This window comes from Jaculus jaculus, chromosome 1 (genome assembly GCF_020740685.1).
Source record: "Jaculus jaculus isolate mJacJac1 chromosome 1, mJacJac1.mat.Y.cur, whole genome shotgun sequence".
In the NCBI taxonomy this organism is placed as follows: Eukaryota; Metazoa; Chordata; class Mammalia; order Rodentia; family Dipodidae; genus Jaculus; species Jaculus jaculus.
Genome location: NC_059102.1, coordinates 332,816,516 through 332,838,705, shown reverse-complemented (window position 1 = coordinate 332,838,705; position 22,190 = coordinate 332,816,516). Strand labels below are relative to the sequence as shown.

The window sequence follows — 22,190 nt, the reverse complement described above, 5'->3', positions numbered from 1 at the left end:
TAAGTAACCCTCACCCGTGCTCCTGTAAGTAACCCTCACCCGTGCTCCTGTAAGTAACCCTCACCCATAATCCTGTAAGTAACCTTTACCCATGCTCCTGTAAATAACCTCTCACCCATGCTCCTGTAAGTAACCCTAACCCATGTTCCTGTAAGTAACCCTCACTCATGCTCCTGTAAGTAACCCTCACCCCTGCTCCTGTAAGTAACTCTTCCATGCTCGTGTAAGTAACCCTCACCATGTTCCTGTAAGTAACCCTCACCCATGCTCCTGTAAGTAACTCTCACCATGTTCCTGTAAGTAACCCTCACTCATGCTCCTGTAAGTAACCCTCACTCATGTTCCTGTAAGTAGCCCTCACCCGAGCTCCTGTAAGTAACCCTCACCCGTGCTACTGTAAGTAACCCTCATTCATGCTCCCATGAGTAACTCCTCACCCATGCTCCCATAGGTAACTTCTCATCCATGCTCCTATAAGTAACCCCTCACTCATGCTCCTGTAAGTAAGTCTCACCCATGTTCCTGTAAGTAACCCTTCATGATCCTATAGGTAACCCTTTGCCCATGCTTTTGTAGGTGACCCCATTGAACTCATTTCACCAAGGCAGATATGGGGGTAGAAGCATATATTTGGTCTGTCATTGGGGTAAACAGTTATTTGTTCATGTCTCCCAGGAAAAGTTCACACAACAGTCCTCGGGTGGTTTGATTCAGGTGTTCCCCCATAAACTTAGGTGTTCTGAATGCAGGCTCCACAGATGATAAGAGATTTGTGAATTAATGCCTCCTAGAGGCAGTGTGTTGCTGGGAGCAGGCTTATGGGTATTATAGCCAGTTTTCCCTTGCCAGTGTTTGGAACACTCTCCTGTTCCTGTTGTCCACCTTATGTGGGCCAGGGTTTGATGTCCACAACCTCTGCTCATGCCATCATTTTCCCCTGCTGTCACAGAGCTTCCCCTCAAGCCTGTAAGCCAAAATAAACCTTTTTTCCACAGAAGCTGCTCTTGGTTGGGTGGTATCTACCAGCAATGCAAACCTGACTGCACCAAGTCCCTTCTCATCTTCTTCAGTTTGTCAGCTCATACTCTTCAAGTGTGGTGTCTAGATAATCTTTCTTGCCTCCTCCTGGTCTAATGGCAGAAGCTCTGCCGAACAATCTGCACAGCCCTCACACAGGTTGGGACTGTGGGTGAGGATGGAGAGGACTTTTTCTGTATAATCCTTTTGAATTTTTGAACATATTACCAAATCAAAATAAATAAAAAAAGAACAAAACCTGAACAGCCACTAAGTCATATCACCAGGTTTCTTTCTTCCAGAGCAACAAGGTCTTGAGATTAGACATGTACGTGTGATTCTGACTTTGTCTGTGTCCCTCAGTGACACAGTTCACTCGTGCACTTGCTTATCACTGCACCCGCCCCCAGCACTGCGCTTGGTGAGGAGAACTCAGTCTTTATTGAAGCCATGCTTTTAGATGGATTTTTTTAAAACCTCTGTGGTAATGAATGCTAGCCTCTAACAGTTTTTTTTGTTTTTTAATGGAAGAAGGGATATTTATTGAGGCTTTCAGATCCAGGAGAAGATCCATAATGGCAGAAGTTGACCTGTTTTCACAGGTCCAAGTAGAGAGAGAGAAGCCACAAGCCAAATCCCTAATCACACTGCAAGCAAGCACACTTCAGAAACTCCAGCACTTTTGTCTAATGGCAATTTTTAACCTTTTTAAAATGCACGACTTCTCCCTGTCTTTGAAAATGAGATAGCAACTCCAGACCCTCTCCCCTGACAGTCCACACGACTATTTCTGGACGTTCAGGAGCCTCTGCCCAGCCCTGGCTCACAGATGAAGTGCAGACATCTCTGCAGCAGGAATGCTGTCACTTTGGGGTACTAGGTGACCGTCAGTATTGTGTTTGAATACTTGAATCTGGGAGCCTCCTGGTGGTCCCTGGAGATGTCATCTTCCATAGGGCCTGGTCAAGAGGCTGGCCCACAGACTTGCTGTGCTTGAATCTGGAAGCATTCTGGGTGGTCCCCGGGATGTCATCTTCCACATGACCTGGTCAGGAATCTGGCCCACAGATTTGCTGTGCTTGGCTTCTCCAGATCCTCAGGGCTCTCCAGCTGCCGAGTTTGCCTTGACCGGCTAGCAGCTGTGTGGCCTGACAAGCAGGGTGAGAGATGCATGGCCCACCGTCATCCCGCTCTGCTCAGCTCATCTCTGGCCTTTTCTTTCTATGTGTGCTGGGTGGCGTCTCCCTGCTAGAGTGCTGACTGAGATTCTCTGTGAACCTGACGTTGCTCTAAAATAAAATCGGTTTTTAATAAGGAGACTTGGGGTTTATGGGAGTTATATCTACCAACATTTGAGATTAAAATGGAATAACTTAAAAACAATTCACTACATCAGGCATGGTGGCACACACCTTTAATCCCAGTACTCAGGAGGCAGAGGTAGGAGGATCACCATGAGTTCAAGGCCCCCTGAGACTACACAGTGAAATTCCAGGTCAGCCTGAGCTAGAGTGAGGTCCTACCTCAAAAAAAAAAAAAAAGTGCTGGAGAGATGGTTTAGTACTTAAGATACTTGCCTGCAAAGCCGAAGGACCTCGGTTCAATTCCCTAGGACCCACATAAGCCAGATGCACAAGGGGGCACATGCATCTGGAGTTCGTTTACAGGGCTGGAGGTCCTGACATGGCCATTCTCTCTCTCTTTATTTGCCTATTTCTGTATCTCTCTTTCAAATAAATAATAATAATAAAATATAAAAATAATAATTCATTAGTTCACTTTAATATTAGTTAACTGTATGTTAATATACAAAATATTTTTATATAAAAACATTTTTCCAAACAGAAAGAAAACCAGTAAGAAGAGTAAACTGACATTCTTGTATGCCTCTTCCATGTCTGGCTTGACAGAAGGCAGCTAAGCCCAAGGTCGGCTCCTATAGAACCAGCTTCTGGAAAACACTGCACTCGTGAAGGAAGAGAAATGGCTCACCATGTCTTAGTCCTATGAAAATAGTTGTATATCTGCTTACCATAGAAAGAGTGTGAGGGCGGCCCCAGGCAGGGTGTACCTACTGATAGCAAACAATATGTTCTCCTGGGGGACAGTTCAGTCTGTAGCACTTGCGAGTGTCTGTGGCTAAGTCCCACTGCAGCTGCTTCAAGATGCCAAGGCCAGAGGCCGCTGGACTCCAGGTGGGCAGCAATGGACACAGAGGGCTCTTCCCTCTGCAGGGCACTGACGAGTACCTGTGATGCTGTGCTGTAGGAGCAGCTTGGGAGCACCACTGGCTGGAATCTTCCCAGCGTGGTTCCAAGCAGGTTTAACTGATCCTTACTCTCACAGGCTTTCTCTTGTTCCCACTGGACAGCCTGGAGAAGCACTGGCCGCTTCGGCCTCTCCCCTCATGTGTATTCAGATCAGGTAAACATGCCTGGTCACCACAGACCTTATTTATTGCCTCAATCTACTGCTGCCAACACTGGGATTATTTTTTAAAAAGATATTTTATTTTTATTTATTTGAGAAAGGCAGGGAGGGAGAAAGACAGAGAGAGAGAGAATGTGTACACCAGGGCCTCCAGCCACTGTAAACAAACTCCAGATGCATGTGCCACCTTGTGCATCTGGCTTACATGGGTCCTGAGGAATTGAATCTGGGTCCTTTGGCTTTGCAGGCAAGCGCCTTAACTGCTAATCCATCCCTCCAGCCCCAACACTGTTTTCTTCTTCTTCTTCTTTTTTTTAAATTCATTTATTTGAGAGAAAGAGAGGGAGGGAGGGAGGGAGGGAGGGAGGGAGGGAGGGAGGGAGGGAGGGAGGGAGAGGATGGGCACACCCGGGTCTTCAGCCACTGCAAACGAACTCCAGATATATGCGCCACCTTGTGCATGGGGCTTATGTGGGTCCTGGGGAATCAAAACTTGGTCCTTTGGCTTTTCAGGCTTGTGCCTTAACAGCTAAGCCATCTTCCAGCCCCAACACTGGTTTTTATAAATTGGGTTTTAAGTTAGTCAGACATGTTTTTGAACTCACCATGTATGTTCGGTTGAAAGGTAGGGATCTGGGTATTTCCGGGCAGTGTCCTTGGGTAATAAAGGAGCCATGGTGTCTGCCAAGGTGAGGACCTGCTCATTCCTCCCACGTCCCCTCTGGTCTCCTCCCTGGGTTCATCCACAGGAAAGCCCAACAGAACTCCAGCAGGCCTAGGCTGTCTCCTGCCTTCTCTAACCAGACACTGCCAGCTGGCATGGCCATTCTGAGGCAGCTATTTCGTAGGAATGCATCAGCAACCCAACTTGTTACAACCTTCTCTGTGCACCAGTGAGTATGTAACAGTGAGAGTAAAGGAGTTCAGTTCTTACAAACAAGGACGAAGTCATCAAGTCCACAAGGGACGGGGTGGCACGCAGCCCATCTGCTGCCAACAGCAGCTCACCCGCCTTCCCTTGATGGAACACTCAGAGCTGGATTTATACCATGGAGGAACTGTTAGTTCAAGCCAAGATAGAAGAGGAAATCGCACCCATCTGTTCCCTAAAATCTCTAATCTTCTTTTACATGCTGTTTTAAAAGTTGTCATTTTCCAATGTTAGTCAGTTGCACAAGGGGGCATATGTGTCTGGAGTTCATTTGCAGTGGCTGGAGACCCTGCCATGTTCATTCTCTTTCTCTACCCGACCCCCTCAAATAAATAAATAAAATATTCAAAAAGTAAAAAAAAAAAAAAAAAAAGTTGTCATTTTATAAACAGATGTATCTTTTCTGGGAGAATCTTTGAAGAGCTCCAAAGGATAGCTGTGGTTGTTACAATGTAAATTCTTTCCTCACATGTGTCTTCTGATTCATTTCCGGGGAGTGTGCAATGAACAGCCTCACATTCGGAAGCTTTCAGCTACAACAAAGAGGTCTGTCTCTTCACATGCTTTCCAGAGCCTCCAACACCCTGTTTGAATTTTTCTCTCTTTCTCTCTTTGCAAGGTAGGGTCCCACTGTAGCCCAGGCTGACCTGGAACTCACTCTGTAGTCCCAAGCTGGTCTCAAACTCACAGTGATCCTCCTACCTCTGCCTCCTGAGTGCTGGGATTAAAGGCATGCACCACCACCACACCCGGCTAAGTTTTCATATATTATATCATCGTTCCTGAAACAAGCTCAAGAACAATATCACCAAGTTTCCAGGTTCTGACTTTTGGGGAGTTATGGAACTAAAGAGCCCATCTCAGAAGGAAAGGGGCACAAGACCAGCAAATGATCGCCAATTGTGCCCTGTCTCTGCCCAGCTTTGAATCCTTAAGTGGGACCCCTCGTGCCTCAAGCCCCATGGATCACTCATCTGCTTGTTCATGTACAGACACTGTGTGTTCTGTTTCCTGCAATAGCCCTGAGGCTCTCCAAGGGCAGAGGACGTCAGGCCTGAAATGAGCTGCTAAACAAGACCTAGACAAGAAGAGCCAGAGCCCAGACACGGCAGAGCTGCCACTTCCTGGGTGTCTGCTGATTCCACACGGCAAGCTTCTCAGCTGGTCTGAAGGAGGCATTTCCTGGATGAAAGACATGGAAGAAATTTCCCAGACGGTATCATAAAAGTTCTAGAATGGTTAACAAACTATAGCCACAGTGGACTAGAAGTCATTTGCTCAGATCCATTCCACATTCTTGCTATGCTGGGGTCTGCGCCAGGAGACGGGGTAAGGGTTGGGTCCCACACACTCTTTCCTGGAAGGAGTCTGAAGTGGGAAAAGGTTCCCTTCCCCAGGTGCTGGGCAGCATCTGAATGTGACTTAGTCTATGTGGCTTGCACCACTGCCAGATGGGGCCCTGTCCATGGATGAGTTCCCACTAGGCCAGCCCAGGACAGTCCCAGTTCCTGAGCTACAGAGTCACCAACTTCCATGCCCTGCCTGCCCTGTGCCTTCAGCTCTAGAGGGATGTGGCTCCCGCCAGTGGTGGCTCTTCTCCCTCTGCCTCCCTCCCCGTCTGCTGCTGGCTGCCCAGCTCCTCCATCTCTGTGTACCTGACTCAAGCCTGCATGAACTCCATCCCATTCTGCTTGGCTCGGGGACGGCCCACTGCTGGGAAGAGAATGCTACAACGGAGGGCAGGGCAGCCCTGCTGACCCAAGGCAGCAACCCACAAAGGGCAGCATTTCTGAGGTCACACGCATAGGTCCAGAAGTGGACGAGTAGAGATTATGAGGGTGAGGAACAGGGAAGACAGGCCCAGCCTCCTGGGAGGTGGCTGTGACACGAGATGAGACAGGGAATTCAGGAGGGTGAGTGTTGGAGATCTTCCATGGCCAGGCTGCCACCTTCCAGAGCATTTGGAGGAGGTGAAGCAGTTAGCTACCTGTGGGCAGTAGGGTCAGGGGCTATGGGGAATTGTAAGCCGCAGCTCAAGGACAGAAAAGGAAAAGAATTCAGTCAATAACTTTCAGAACAAGTTCAACCAGTTGGGAGAGGGAATGGATGAAGTGACCTCGATGCGTGACCATCCCTCTGACTGGGTAAGCAATGCAGGATCAGCAACTCAACTAGGCTGAGAAGTGTGCAGAGCCCTCACTGGTTCACCTCCAATTTGCAGGAAGAATAATCAATCTGAGTAAAGATGACCTCAGTCTCTAGTTCTCACTATAAAAGGCCAGTAAGCCAGACAGCTCACAGGCAATCTCCTTCACTGCCCCTCCCGCCTGGCAGTCCTTTTAGCTATCTTCTTAATATATCTACTTTCACTTGCTCACTCCTTGTCTGCATTCTTCAAACTTTCCTTGAGGTGTGACACTGAACTGAGTCTAGGTGCAGCTTTGGTGGCCACTAATTTTCTAGCATCGCAGCCCTCCAAGGTAAGAAGCATTCTCACGTGCTTGCAAACCCTGCATCAGGGTGCGGATAAGACATGAATCAGAACAGTTGACATCTCATGTTTCTTTTATGAGTAAGTCACATGATTTGTCACAATTATATAATGTATCAGTGAATTCAGATTTGCAGGATCATGGCTGAAGAGATTGCTTAGTAGTTAAGGCATTTGCCTGTAAAGCCAAAGGACCTTAGTTCAATTCCCCAGGACTCATAAACCAGATGCACAAGGTGGCACAAGCATCTGGAGTTCATTTGTAGTGGCTAGAGTCCCTGGTGCACCCATTCTTTCTCTCTACCTTCCTCTTTCTGTCTCTCTCAAATAAATAAATAAAAATAAATTATAATAAAAAAAGATTTGCAGGATCAGCTGGGTGTAATGCATGCATGACTTTTAATGCCAGCACTTGGGATGCAAAGGTAGGAGGATTGACAAGAGTCCAAGGCCACCCTGGGACTACAGAGTGAATTCCAGGTCAGCTTGGGCTAGAGTGAAACCCTTTTTACCTTGGGAAACAAAAAACCACACAAACACACAAAAAGATTTGGAGCGTGTACACAAGGAAAGGCAGCAAGACCAGAGGAGATAAACTACCCCTCACACTTCAGCCAAGCTACAGCTGAATCCACAGAGGAATGGGGAGACGAGCAAGAGCACTGCTTCCATGCTGAACCTGATAATTGTCACCAGGGTGCAGGAGACAGACCTTGATGATACCCAACACCTGCCAAAACAGAGATACAGAGGCTCCTAAGAGCTCATCACTAAAGGAGGTTTAAAACTCACCCACCATGGTTCAGGGAATTTTGTGGAAGAGGAGGTGGAAAGATTGTAAGAGCCACAGGTTGAGACATCATGGCCAGAGGCATTCCTTCCCCCCCCCAAAAAAATAACTGACTGCTGCTCCCATAATATGTAACCCACAACCTCACAGGGAATATCTGCAACCCCACTCAGGAGGGTCCTCAGCAGAATGGGGGCAGGGACAAGGGAAAAGATGGTACCAACACATAATGTATCCATATGAAATATGTTGTTAATAATACTAATAATAAAGATTTGCAGAACCATACAAATCCTGTATGCTTTCAGCTCCCAAGCCATGTGTCCTCTGTAATATCAAATAATTTAGAGACTGGAGAGATTGCTTAGTGGTCAAGGACTTGCCTATAAAACCAAAGGACCCAGTTCAATTCCCCAGGACCCACCTAAACCAGATGCACAAGGTGGTGCATGTGTCTGGAGTTCATTTACAGTGGCTGGAGGCTCTGGTGTGCCCATTCTCTTCCTCTCTTCCTCCCTCTCTCTCTCCCTCCCTCCCTCTCTCCCTCCCTCTCTAATTCTTTCTCTCTCTCAAATAAGTAAAAAAAATTAAAACCACTAAGATTGTACAGCATTGTGAATTACTTACCACTGAACTGTACAGTTAGGTGACTAATTTCATTTCATGTGAATTCTGCCTCATTTTTAAAAATGACAGGATGTTATACACAGGAACACCAGGAAGTCCCAGTAAAGAATTTGCCAAACACCACCAACAACAACAAAATATACCCAAGGAATTAAGATTTTTTTTTCAATCATACAAATAACCTTCTTGTTTAGTGATGGTGTTTGGGGTGACATGCTTAGTCTGCACCCAGAAGATAAGATCTGGGAGTGTAAGCAGCCCTTGGAAGAGAGCACACGGGGAATTCCCTGATGCCACTTGTCTGATCCTGGTCACATCACCCCGGTCCTCAGGCTAGCCCAGCAAGCACTACCTCTGAGCTGTCTCCCTAGCTCCACAGATTCTCACTGTTAGTGACTAGATTATATACAACCCCAGTGTTCAGGGCTATGGGAGGACCACAGGAGAAGCCTTTCCACCAAACTCTGTAAGGGAAGGCTACTATGAGATAGTCAAGAGACTGGGAGAGTACTTTCTCTGAGTACTCAAATAGACCCAGGTGATGAGGTAGGGTGTAAAGGCTGATCAAGTGCCCCAGGATGCACTTTGAACCATGGTCAATTGGGGGACACTGTGCTGGTCAATGGAAGCTGCCCAGTCATGGGATGGGCTGCTAGGGGCCCAAGTGTCTTTTTCTCAGCTGTGCTCAAGATTCAACCGGGGCCCAAAGGGGCAGAGGTTGTAACCAGTGACAATGAGAAGTTGAAGTGCTCAAGCTGAGATGCAGTGACCCAAGTTATCTGTGCCTCGGGCAGAGCTGAAGAGAAGAGGCTAGTTGGAAGCTACCTGCTCAACTACTAGGAGGCCAAGCAGCTCCCAGCTTGAGCGCGCCTGTGTCTGGCCTGGAAAACTACCCAGAAAGACAAAAAGAAGGGAGAAGATACTTCCTAGGCTGGGCTCAGAGTGTTTCCAAAGCTTCTGCCCCGGCTACTGGACCCTTCCCAGAAGGGGAAGCAGCTGCATTTCCAGACAGCTGCCAGGACTCTGCTCTGACCCTAACCCTCTCTGGGTCTCCACTGCGGGACAAGGTATTCCATATTCTGCATGACATCAGGGAGAAGTGGTTTTACTGAACCTTAACCAAGCAGCATAGACAGAGAGGAAGGGTCTCATAGAAAGACAGAAGCAATGATGCCATCTTCACACAGACAAATGGGAAAGGACACAACAACAGCCAGGTGAGATGGGACAACAGGCCGTGACATGAACAAAGAATGAAGAATGACATAAGCATGATTGAAATTCCTTGGAAGAAAAGTGTGACTTCCTCCGAGTTGTCAGGAAACCTCTGCTTCCTCCTTTACCCAGCAGCTCAGCTGATCGCACTGGTGAAGATTCACCTCGTCCTGCACTTCCATGAAGCCTCAGGTCTGGATCACTTGGAGGGAAGCCTTTGGGTGAATTCTGGCTCCCCGTCCAGTCACCCAGAAACCACCTAGAATGGTTTCAAGTATCCAGGAAAACCTTTAGATTTGCTTTAAGAAGTTAAACTGGGAGGGGGAGAGAGACAAAGAGAGAGAAAGAGGAAGGGGGGCAGAAAGAGAGAGAGAGAGAGAGAGTGTGTGTGTGTGTGCACACGCAGGATCTATGACATTACCACACAATAGCTTTTCTCTTCACAGCCCTGTTTGGCTCCTGTACTCTGGGCCTCCACAACTCCAGCTGTGACAGTACCTGCTGGTCTGCTGCTATCTTGGAACTCCCCCAGGGGACAGGCATCCTCATTACTCTGCAGCAGGCAAACCACAGCAGTGTTTGGTAAATGAGGACACTGGAGACCAATGTGAAGCCACAGTGCAGGATGCAGGGCTAAGAACACAATCCAGTCCATCTCTTGTTGAGGAGAAGGCAAAGACGGCATGGGGAGACGTGAATGCTTGAACCAAGTAGGGGTACGGTTACGCTTCCTGAGGCCATGTCTAGGCATGGAGCATGCTAACATGCCTAGCTCACTGTAATCCTGACAGCCTGTAATATACATCTTAGCATCATTCCTCATTTTTCAAATGAGGAAATTGAGGCTTGGAGAGGCCCCATTACCAGGAATGGGGCAGGCTCTCAGGGGTTCAGCAGGAACTGAGGCATTTTCCAAGACCCAGAGAAGTGGTGAACACGGAGGGAACTACCATGAACTCTGGCGTGAACCAGCATGGATTCAATTTCTGGTTTCACCCCTCACGACCATGGGACCTCGGGTAACTTAGTCTCTGTATCTTTCAGTTTCCTTGCATGGTAATGACCACAGCAATGATTTCATAGCACTTCTGAGGATAAAGTAAGGTATCACTATGTATCAGAGGATGGCTGGTCTTCCAGTTGCTTTTGTAAATAAAGTTTTATTGTAACTCAGCCAGGTTCATTTGTTTGCATATGGTCTAAGACTATTTATGTGCTACCACAGCAGTGCCGAGTTGTTCTAACACAGAACACACAGCTCACAAAGACTATCTGATTTTCTACAGAAACTGTTTGCTGACCCATCTATACATAAAGAGCTCCAATAATGCACATAAAATGCTACAAGGGGTCTTAGAATTATTAAGCACTTTTCCCTGAGCCCCTCCAGCATCATCACCTACTCTCAGGATAACCTGCCCACCTGACATGCCAGGCATAATACCAGGCTCAGGGCCCAAAGGAGAATGGCTTGCTCCTGTGGCATTGACAACCTGATGAAGGGGACAAAGGAGTAAATGAAAGTGGCACTTCCAGGCTGTGGTGAGCTCTTTGAGGAGAGTAAGCAGGATGCAGTGTTAGAGGTGGACACCTCCTCCTCTACCTCACCTCCACCTCCTCCTTCACCTCCTCTTCATCCACCTCTCCTCCTCTTCTTACACCTTACCTCCACCTTCTCCTCCACCTCCTCTTCCTCCACCTCTCCTCCTCTTCTTACACCTCACCTCCACCTTCTCCTTCACCTCCACCTTCTCCTTCACCTCTTCTTCCTCCACCTCACCTCCACCTCCTCTTTCCCTCCCCTTCTTTCACCTCACCTCCTCTTCCTTCACCTCACCTCTACCTCCTCGTTCACTTCCACCTCCTTCTTCACCTCCTCCTTCACCTCTACCTCCTCTTCTTCCACCTCACCTCCTCCACCTCCTTAAGCAGGATGCAGCATTAGAGATGGCCACCTCCTCCTTCACTTCCGCCGCCTCCTTCACTTCCGCCTCCTCCTTCACTTCCACCTCCTCCACCTCCTTCTGCACCTCTTCCTCTACCTCCTCTGCACCTCTTCCTCCACTTCTATCTCCTCTTCCTCCACCTCCTCTACCTTCTCCCCCACCTCTTCCTGCACCTCCACTTCTCTTCCTCTACCTCCTCCTGACCCTCATCTCCTTCTCCTCCTCTTCCTCCTCTACCATGTGCACTTCCACCACGGGGGGCCTTTGTGGGCAGAGTCTGAGCAGCAGGTGTGAAGGGCAGGAGGAGCTGCAGAGCCAGGGCAGCTCTGGGAGTTGGATTAGCAACATCAGGAGGCACTATGGCCCAGCTCACTTGAAGAGCCATGAGGGGAAAGGCAGGGGCCAGTGCAGTGACAGCAAGGGACTCAGGAAGGTTCTGGCTTCTTCTGAGAGTGGAGCCATGGGAAACCCAACTGTCTTGGACAGCTGTTGGCAGTGCTGCCCTGGAATCTGCTGAACCAAGAGTGGGTGATAGAGTGGAGGCATCAGGAACAGTTCGGAAGCTGATGTTATGCAGGCAAGGAGAGAGACTGCCTAGGCCTGTGTGGTACTGGTGAGAGGAGAAGCAGCAAGCTGGGCATTTGAAATCTACATTCGCAGTAGACTAAGAGTAAAGGTTGAGGACTCAGGAGGAGCTGAGGCTGGCTCTCAGGGTTTGGGCAAACACTTGGGCAGAGGTTCTGGCTCCAGTGAAGTGGGGAAAGTGGGTGAGGAGATGAAGTCAGGAGCTATTTGGGGTCCCAGGGAGAAAGCTCAACCCCTTTTTCTGAAGGTACCAACTCAAGCGAGACTTGCCTGTTTCCTCCCCACCTTCCCACACGTTGCTTCTTTGTCCACCTGTCTGCCCTGAACGCAGCCCACTGTGACAACACCCTCCCTTGGTGGTCCAGGAGGTAAGTGATGAGCAGACATGGTCCTGTCAGTCTAGTCCTACGAGCCCACCCAAGACCCCTTGCCTCCAGTCTCGATTCTGTTACGGCTGAAGGTTACAACTGTAACCTTGGGGTGGCACAGCTTCCAGACACTTCTACCCAGCGAGCTGTACAAGTGTATTTCCAAAATTTCCTTTTCATTAGACACCCACTGCTGCCCCCAAACAAGCCCCAGGGTTGTTTCCTAAATCTGGCCCTTAGGCAATGGCTTTTCTTCTACCCAGAGCTATTCTGTTGCTTTTTTTTTTTTTTTTTCATTTCTCTATTTCATTCCCCAAACACATTTTCCTGCTCACTCCACCCAATGTGCTATTTTGAATTTATGGCTACACTGAATTGAATCTATGGTTACCACCCAAACACATTCATTCATTCAGCCACATGCTCTGTGCTGAGAACCTGCCCCGTACAGACCCACGGGGAAACAGAAGCGTAGCTTAGCCCCCTGTTCCTTACCTCTTAGGGCCCCACCTGTGCATCACTCCTAGCCCAGCATCATCCCCAGCCAGTGTCCCCTATCTCCTATCATCCCTTGGTTCAGGACAGTGCTTGATGGAACCACACCATCCAGAAGGTACCCACACCCTGGTGTCCCTCATCAGATCTGACCAGTACCTTCCTAAAGCATTCCCTATCCTCCTGAGAGCATCTGTGTTCTACTCTTGAATAAACTGAGGGAGCGGGGCTGAATTATTTAGATAAGAATCTGAAAAGCACATTATGTTAGCATGGTGACTTAAAGTATCACATAATTGGATTTGCCAAATTTTTTCTACATCACTGCCCTCCTGCCCTTATGCCAATGGCATTTGGCACTTCCTTCCTGAAACCCCCTGGCCCTAGGGACACTGTCTGCTTTGGTTCTCCTCCAAAGCCTGATCACATCTCCAAAGGCTTCTCCTCCTCAGCTTCCTGTTGGATCCCCCAGGCTCAGTCAGCCTTGTGCCCTGTCCTGGCCATAGTTCAAATCCTCATTAGAAAGGCTCTACCTTCCACATATGTTTTGTAGAACATTTTAATACTTGTTGTGAAATTGCCCACCTGGTGGCATCATGTCAGCACTCCAAAAGTTGGGTTTGGGAACATTTCAGATTTTGGATTTTTTTTTTTTTTTTTGACAGGCTCAACCTGTACAGACTCTCTGACTCCAAACCAAGTCCTCTTTGCACAGCTGGGATGGACTGTTCCACATCCCAACCAAGGCCTGGGAAGCAGGGGAAGGGGTATCATCATCTCTTATTTTAATTATATTTCTTTCCAGGTAGGGTTTCACTATAGCTCAGGCTGACCTGGAATTCACTGTGTAGTCTCAGTGTGGCCTCAAACTCACAGTGCTCTTCCTACCTCTGCCTCCCAAGTACTGGGATTAAAGGTGTGCAACACCACACCTGGCTCGTATTTTAATTATTATTATTATTTTTTGCAAGGATAAAGAAAGTAGGTATGGGTAAACCAGGATATGTTGCCCCTACAAATGAACTCCAAACACACATGACATTTGGTGCATCTGGTTTTACATGGGTACTGGGGAATTGAAACCAGGACATCCCTCCTCCCTTTCTTCTCTCTCTCCCTCTTCCTCTGTACCTTCTTCTCTCCCCACCCCATCCTTTGCAGTCCTGAGGAATGAACCCATCTCCAGTCCTTATTTTATTTTTCAATTTGAGACAGAGTCTCACAGAGTTGTCCAGGCTGGCCTTGCACTCACTCTAGTTCAGACATGCTATGAACCTCTGCTTCCCCTACCTCAGCCTCCCAAGTGCTGGGATTATAGAGGCAGCGCAGCCGGCTTGCTCGACAGCAGCTTGGGCATCTCTACCCTGCCGAGATGCGGTTCTTCTGACCTGTGTACCCCCTTTTCTCATCTTGAAAATAAGCCACAACACCTGCCACAGACCTCAATTAACCTTACACATGCTAACCCCAGAAATGACCAGTACTCCACAAAGGCTGGTACATAAAAATACACGTAATAGCTGGCTCTGACCACCCTTCTTCCCTCACCAGACTTTCCGCAGCTTCTGCTGCGTGCTGAGCAGCCCTTTTTTTACACAGAAGGAGAAGCAGTGGCCAGCAGGCTCCTGCTCCCAGTGGCTGTCAGACTGGTGGGGTCGTTCTCAGTATGGTCGGGTCCCCGGGTGCTCCATCTCAGAATGTGGCCTGGACGCACTCCCCTCTGGGGCACACCGTCCTGTGGGCTGTCTGCGTTGTCACTGTCTAGCCTCCCCTGGACTACACTTCCTTCCGCAGCAGGATCTCTCAAGGGCAAACACCAGTTTAGCAGGCTCCAGGCTGGCTCCTATAACTGTGACTATGGGAGAAGCACTGACTAGACCCTGGGGGCTGCTCTTGGCCCCTTCTTCTCTGAAGCCCATGCCCAGTGCTAGACTCTCTACTTAGCACTCTTTCTCTTGGCGAACTCACCCCAGCTCTTGCCTTGCAATGGCTAACTATGTCTCCATTTATACCTACAACCTGGACCCCTGCCCTGAACCTCACCTCATTCCAACTGTCTCTTCCACTCCTCCACACTTAGCATACCCAATGCTTGCCCTGATCTGCTCTTCTAATACTCTTTGCTCATCCCCATGACAGGGTACCACCCTTGCCCTTGTTTGGATCAAAAACATAAGAGCCACCTTTGACTCTTCTCTTTTGGTCCATATCTCACAACACCAAATCTTGTAGCTCTTCTGTCCTTACCTACCTCTGGCTGAACTACTTCTCCCTGCTTCCCAATAACCACCCTTGCCTAAGCTACTGCCATCTCTCCACTGACTGTCCTCAGTCAGTAGACATTCTCCCTCAAAACAAATAATTCTCCAGGGTCCTTTCAGGAAACATCAAGTCCAGAGGCACCAGGTCAGTCTTTTGCTTTGAGCCCCTCTGTGTTTTCTTTTTATGGGGGGGGTGGAGAATGGTTTCAAGGTAGGTCTTACTTTAGCCCAGACTGACCTGAAACTCACTCAGAAGCTCCAAGCTGGCCTGAATTCACAGCAATCCTCCTACCTCTGCCTCCCAAATACTGGGATTAAAGGCTTGCACCACCACACCAGCCCCTCTGCCCCTCTGTGTTTTCAGTGCCTATTTCAAACCTTCCTCTTCTTGGCAAACCCTGACGCACCCTCCAGTCTCACCAGGAAACTTCATTTCCTACTGCACAGAAGAAAACAGAAGTCACCCAACCAGAACGATCTTCACTTCCTGCAGCCACACCTGAGCAGCTCCCTGGCTGGGGCCCTGCCCTGCCCTCTCCCTTCCAAGGTAGCTGCAGAGTGAGCTCTGAATTATATCCAACCCTGGATGACCTCCAACTGCCTTGGATTCCAGCATTTATCCCCAGAGACTTTCTGCTGTGGATTCACACCCACACCCTCCTGCTTAGCCACCGTCTCCCATCAGCCAGCCCCCTCTCAGCGTTCAGTCACAAGTCTCTCCTGAGACTGGGGGTCCCACGCACCCTCAGCCCCCCGAAGCTTTTGCTCCTCGTCCTTCTGCATCCTCATCACCCCGATTCCCTATACACCACGTCCTCAACCGCTCCAGTCTGACTCATACCCTCACCAGACCCCCAGGCTGCTCTTGACAAAGCCACCTGTGACTTCTGGGTCACTAACACCAATGGTCAATCTTACGTTTTCCCCTTACCTGTCCTTGAGGCAACATGTGACATGTTAACCCCCAAATGCCCAGATCCAACACATACATTTATTTTTATTTTTATTTTTTTAAATATTTTTTTTTGTTCATTATTTATTTATTTATTTGAGAGCGACAGACACAGGGAGAAAGACAGATAGAGGGAGAGAGATAGAATGGGCGCGCCAGGGCTTCCAGCCACTGCAAACGAACTCCAGACGCATGCGCCCCCTTGTGCATCTGGCTAACGTGGGACCTGGGGAACTTAGCCTCGAACCGGGGTCCTTAGGCTTCACAGGCAAGCGCTTAACCGCTAAGCCATCTCTTCAGCCCCCAACACATACATTTTAAAATATTTTCCCTGTAGCTTCTATGAAATCACATCAAGCTAGCATGAAAGAGCATGTATAAACGAGAAGGTTAAATGCCTCTCTCTAGTCCATACAGCCTCTCTGAGAAACCTGCCCATGCCACTGTTGCCCTCAGGTCTCCTCATGAATGCCTGGCAGGCACTCCACAGCAGTACATCCACACAGTGCTGCCCTCTCCAGAGCTGCCTGTTGGTGAAGGTTCATTCTCCAAAACTGGCATCACCCTGGCGATGCCTTCTCTCCTCCCTAACAAGCCTGCTCAGTGTGCCTCCAACCTTGCTCATTTCTGTAGTCACTTGTTCACTCTGCCTGCGCTCAGCCTGTGGGCCTTTGCCTCATGCTAACCGGGTGGCAGCTTTCTGAGGCTGCATCTGAGGTATGTGCCGAGCCTCTCTTCTGAATCCTAAGGACATGAAGGCAGAAGGGGTCTTCATGGTTCCTGCTTAGCTCAGTCCCGTCCATCTGCCCAAGCAGCAGTAAGGAGGAATGGAGAGGCCACCGGTCAGAGACTTTGCAACAAGTCGCCCCTGTCCCACTACACTGGAACCCAGTAAAGCCTGAGCTTGCTCCTCCTATCTGTTTTATGCTCTCTGATGGTCTGTGTTGACCACCTGCCAAGTGCCATTCTTCCTCAAAGTTGCAGACTGATAGGAGTCTTTCCAAGGTCCTGCTCCCTGGGCCTCAGCCTCTGGAATTGCCTGCCTGCTCCTTCTCAGCTGACCCCCACAGTACCCCAGCCCAGCCCACCTGCACTGACCCCTCAGGTATCCCCAGGCTGGAGACTGCAAGGTCACAGCGATAGGATGGCTTCCATCTAGGTCTACCATGGATCATAGCAGTTCATCTGCTTGATTTTTGTGGTGGTTGTTGTTCCAATTTGAATGCCTTTAGACCAGGCATGCAGGTCCAAGCTCCCCAGAGATTTCACAGCTCTAGTGTGGTTAAACACATACAAAAAGGACCGGCTTTACTGAGCACCAGCCGAACACAAGTCTCCCTGTGGATGCTGCCTCATCCTTCCAGCACCCTGAATGGGAGATGTCCCCACTTTTGTGAGCCAGTGGAATACAGGTAGTTTGTGGAAGCTGCACAGCTTGACTAGATCACATAACTCCACCCAGCACATCAAAATTCCAGATTTGATCACTTGTAATCCCAACACTTGGGAGGCTGAAGGCAGAGTGATTACTCCACATTTAAGGCCTGTTGGGCTACGAAGTGAGATCTGAACTCAGGCTTGCCAGGTTATGAAGCCTGCAACCTTCCAGTCTGCCAGAGGGAAGCAGTGGGTAATGACCAGGCAAAGTCTTGAGGAGGCTGTCTCAGCAGTGTGGAAAGAGGAGCAGACCTGCAGGAGGGAGTGACGAAGGAGTAATTCGTCATCCAGGACACAGACTTGGCCTGTCGGGGAACAGATGAAGAAGAGGTGGCAGGGAGACGGACATGACCTCTGCAACACTGTGGAAACATCACCAGGCTCCTGAAGCATCACAGTGATGACTTCCGAGGGTCAAAAATCAAGGGGGTCAGCAACAGCCGGAGAGAAATCTTTACGAGAGCTGTGGAGATGGCTCAGCAAGTTAAGGTGCTTGCTTGCAAAGCCTGACAGCCCGTTTCAATTCCCCAGCCGGTACCCACATACAGCAAGATACACAAAGTAGCACATATGTCTCTCTCTCTTTCGCTAATAAATAAAATAAAATAATTTAAAGGAGTGTAGGTTTGAATCATGGAGTGACAGAGGACTTCAGGAGAGGACTCTGGCAGTAGAAAACTGGTTTCCAAATACAGCCTCACCCCAATTTGGCACCTTCAGGATGGAAGGAGGGTGAAAAGCTCAAGGTCAAGTCAGGGAACACCAGTGCTGATGGTGGCAGCCTCCAAGGAGCCGGCTGGCAGACAGGCTGGCAACAGAGGATTACCAGGCTCTGGAGCCTTCACAGGGTCTCTGGGCAGTGCAGCAGGTGCGGGGAGCCACGTAAGGCAGAGGCCACGAATATAGGTGACTCTTTCCAGACGTTTGTAGGGAATGAGGGAGAAGAGGAGCCTTTCTGGTTAAGGGCAAATGTGGAGAGCAGAAGGCAGAGCCAGAGGAGGAGGGGAGGAAGCCAGCCTCTGGAGGCAGGAGGAAGCTGGCTGGTCCGGAAGGTGGAGGTGCTCTGGCTTGGCTGGCACCTTCACCTTGAGGGAAAGGGTTATGGGGGAAACGTCAGAAGTGTCTTGAATGGCTATGGAGGGAAAGCTACTTGAAGTAACACACCTCGGTGGGGCACTCTGGGCTCCCCCGAAAACAGAGTCCGCAGGACCTGCACATGGGACGTGCACTGCGCTGTCTGTAAAGTTCCCTCTCAGTGGGCAGTGAAGCCCGCCTGCAGATGCCAACATGCAAAGCGCACTGTCATTGTTCCCAAAGTGCGCTCCAGCCTCTCCATGGGATTAGTGAGTATTTTCACTCTTTATCTCCTAGTCCTCCACCTCTTGTCCTCATAACCCGGGGCTTTGCAGAGGCCATGTAGATCCCTCAACTAAAGCTCTTCTCCTAGCAAAGCAACAAATGCAGGGGTCAGGAAGATGGTTCAGTGGTTAAAGATGCTTGCTTGCAAATCCTGGTGGCCTGGGATGCAATTCCTAAACTATTCACCTCATATAACCCAGATGTAAAAAATGGTGCAAGCATCTGGTGCTGGTTGCAGTGGCAAGAGGCACACCCATGTATGTGTGTGTGCGCGCGCACGTGCAAATAATTTTTTTTAGAGGCAACAAGGGAGTTGGGCATGGTGTACATGCTTTTAATTCCAGCACTTTGGAGGCAAAGGTAGGAGGATCACTGCGTTCAAGGGCAGCATGCTGCTATAGAGTGAGTTCCTGGTCAGCTTAAAAAGAAAAAGAAAAACAAACAAACAAAAAAGCAACAAGGTCCTTTCCCTCTCTCTCTGCCTCTTTCTCCCAGCCCTGGGGCTCATCAATTCAGCCCTATACAAGGGCCCAGCCACCCATGTCACTCCTAACATATGGTCAGACACCCTCTACTACGGCTCTGCAAGGACATGAGGAGCCCTGGAAAAGCCACAACTCTAGCAGAGCAAGCACTTCAGAGATTGGATATGCCTCTTCCTCTCAACACCCCCCAGTCTGCTAACCCTTGAAAGCTGCTATCAGTGACAAAAGCCTGGGCAGATTTTGACCAATGCTTTGCTGGCTCTCTCACTTATCCTCCCTCTACAGGGTCCTGGCTTTTTTTCCAGTTAAGACAAGATGGAAAGAACCCAGCAGTGGAGTCAGACGACTCGGGCTTGGGTCTTGGCTGGCCCCACTTGCTGTGCGATCTTCCCATGACTTCAGAGACTTAGCCTGCAACCAGGAAAGGGGAGGAAGTGGCACCCGCCTCTGTTCTCTCAGAAGAGAAGAGAAGCTCATCTGAGGAGACTGCTATAAGCCGCACGGTGTCATTCTGATGTCGGGGAGCCAGTCAAATGTTCCTAGCCACTCAAACTCTTCCTCCCAAGCTCTACTTAGCACATGTCCTTGGCAGCTTGCAGCCTGAGAGACACACCCCAAAGGAACTGAGTGCAACTCAGCCAACATCTGTTTAGGCTGACTCCATGTCCGTTCCAGACTACACACACAACCAGACCCAGGACTTTCCCAGTTGCCTGGCTGGCAGAGCAGGTCGAGTAGTGTCTGTTCACGAAGTGGCTAAGGTGGTCTACAGCAGACCTATGTTGCTGGGAACACACCACCCAGGCACTAAGGGAATCTGGATCACGTGTCAACCCCCCTCGGACCAAAGAGGAGGTAAGTAGGTGTGGAACTCAGAAACCGAGGTGAGGAGGGTCCTGGAGCAAGAACTCCAGAGCTCCACGCCTGGCTGGGGCAGAGCTCAGGGGACATGCATATGTGGACCTTCCCCTCACGATGTCAGGGTGTGGAGAACCATCCTGACTCATAAGGACATCACGGGGCAAAATGAGAGCAAACCACGAATAATGAGAAAATGCTTTGAAACAGGAGCTTAACTGCAAGGAGCTATTTTTCCTTCGATCTTCCCAGGACAGCACAGGCACACAGGTGTGCTTCTCCCAGCAGCCTGATGGGACTGGCTCCCCACTCCACAAGTCATCCCACAAGTACCTCTGACCTGACAGTTCCTGTTTCCAGTGGCAGGCCCATATCATCCACCCACATCCAGTGGGTACTCCAGTGACGGTGACGCCTGTGCTGAGGGTACAACTGCCATCCTTCCCTCCACTGACCACAAGCCTCAGCCGAGCAGCCTGGGAAAGTCGTCAGAGCCATCACTTCCCCTCTCCAGATCCATATCCAACAGAACAAAGGACATCTCTCTCTGCCTCAGTCTTTACTTCAGCAATTTCTACCTTCCTTGTTCAAATCAGCTTTAAGTGGGAGAGCATGAGAGGGTGGGCTTTTCACCCAGGGCCTCCACCGCATGAGCACTCTGGCTTTACACACAACTCTGAGCAGGCAGCTGCAATGGGATCTGAGAGGTCTTCATCCAGCCTTCTGCTGTCTAAAATTAACACACACACACACACACACACACACACACACACACACGTTCTGTTCCCAGAAGTGCTTTGACTAATTTCTTTGCATTTTAAGTCTTCTGGAACTCTTTTAAAATGCATATATTATATATTTCTGGAAAAGAGAACCCTACTCTTTGGCCCTAAAACACTTCTCACACAACACTTATACGCCCAATCAATCTGCGCGGCAACAGGCTGGTGTCTGGGGGCCGTTCTCACAGGCCCTGGGTGGGGGTGCGGGCCCTGGGCTGTGGAAGGGGGACTCGGGGGCCTCCCCTCGTTTTACCAGCCTCAGCCATGACGCGCCTCTGGCAGCCCGGCCTGCCGCAGCGAGAAAAGCGAGTTCTCACGAAAGTCAATCTGAAAGAGCCAACTATGGAAAGCGTGCAGGAGGACGCGGAGGGGCAGCGCGGGGCCCGGCAGGTCTGACAGGCACCGCAGCCCGAGAGCCGCCGGACGCTGCAGGCGCTGCCGGGGCCGACGCGGTGGCGCGGGGACGCCAGTGCGGCGTGGGCGCTCGCGGGGCACCCTCGGGTCCGCCAGGAAGCACGAGCCCCGAAGGTGACGACCCGCTGAGGGGGTGCCAGGAGCCCGTCGCCGCCCGTCCGCCCACGAACCCCAAGTCCGCATCTCCCCGCCCGCCCCGCCCCGCCCGGAGGGACCACCCTGCCCAGGTCCCCGCGCCCTTCCCGGCGCCGCCACTTTCGCTTTCAAAGCACTGCCGTCGGTCTCCTCACCCAGCCTTCGGCCTCCCGGACCTGGCGTGCGTCCGCGGGCGCCGGTCCACGCCGTGCTCGGGACTGCGAGCCGCGCTCTCGGGGAGGGCCGGGGCGGGGCCTGGCGGGTGACGTCACGCGGGCGGGGCTTGCGCATGACAGCAGCGGGGCGGGGCTGGAGGCCCGACTGGGGCGGGGGCGGGGCCTGGCGAGCCGGAGGCGGAGCCCGAGGCGAGGTGACGTCAGCGGCGCGGGAGTGGCGGGAACTGGGGCGGGGCCTGGTTCACCGAAGGAGGAGCCTGAGGTGGGTCGGGGTCTGTGGGTGGGACCTGTACAGGTCTTGCTATTTTTTTAAAAAAATATTTATGTCTTTATTATTATTTATTTATTTGACAGAGAAAGAGGGAGAGAGAGAGACAGAATGGGCACGCCAGGCCTTCAGCCACTGCGAACGAACTCCAGACGCATGCGTCACCTT

At 50.2% G+C, this 22,190-nt stretch overlaps 1 protein-coding gene across 2 annotated transcripts in view; it reads right to left on the bottom strand.

Annotated features, from left to right (window-relative positions):
- Positions 1 to 21,810, bottom strand: part of Traf5 (TNF receptor associated factor 5) — a 50,492-nt gene extending 28,682 nt beyond the window's left edge. For both annotated transcript variants that reach the window (XM_045142473.1, XM_045142629.1), the window contains exon 1: positions 21,734 to 21,810. The gene's annotated coding sequence lies outside the window, so the exon portion shown is untranslated. The remainder of the gene's footprint in view (positions 1 to 21,733) is intronic.
- Between the last annotated feature and the right edge of the window lie 380 nt (positions 21,811 to 22,190).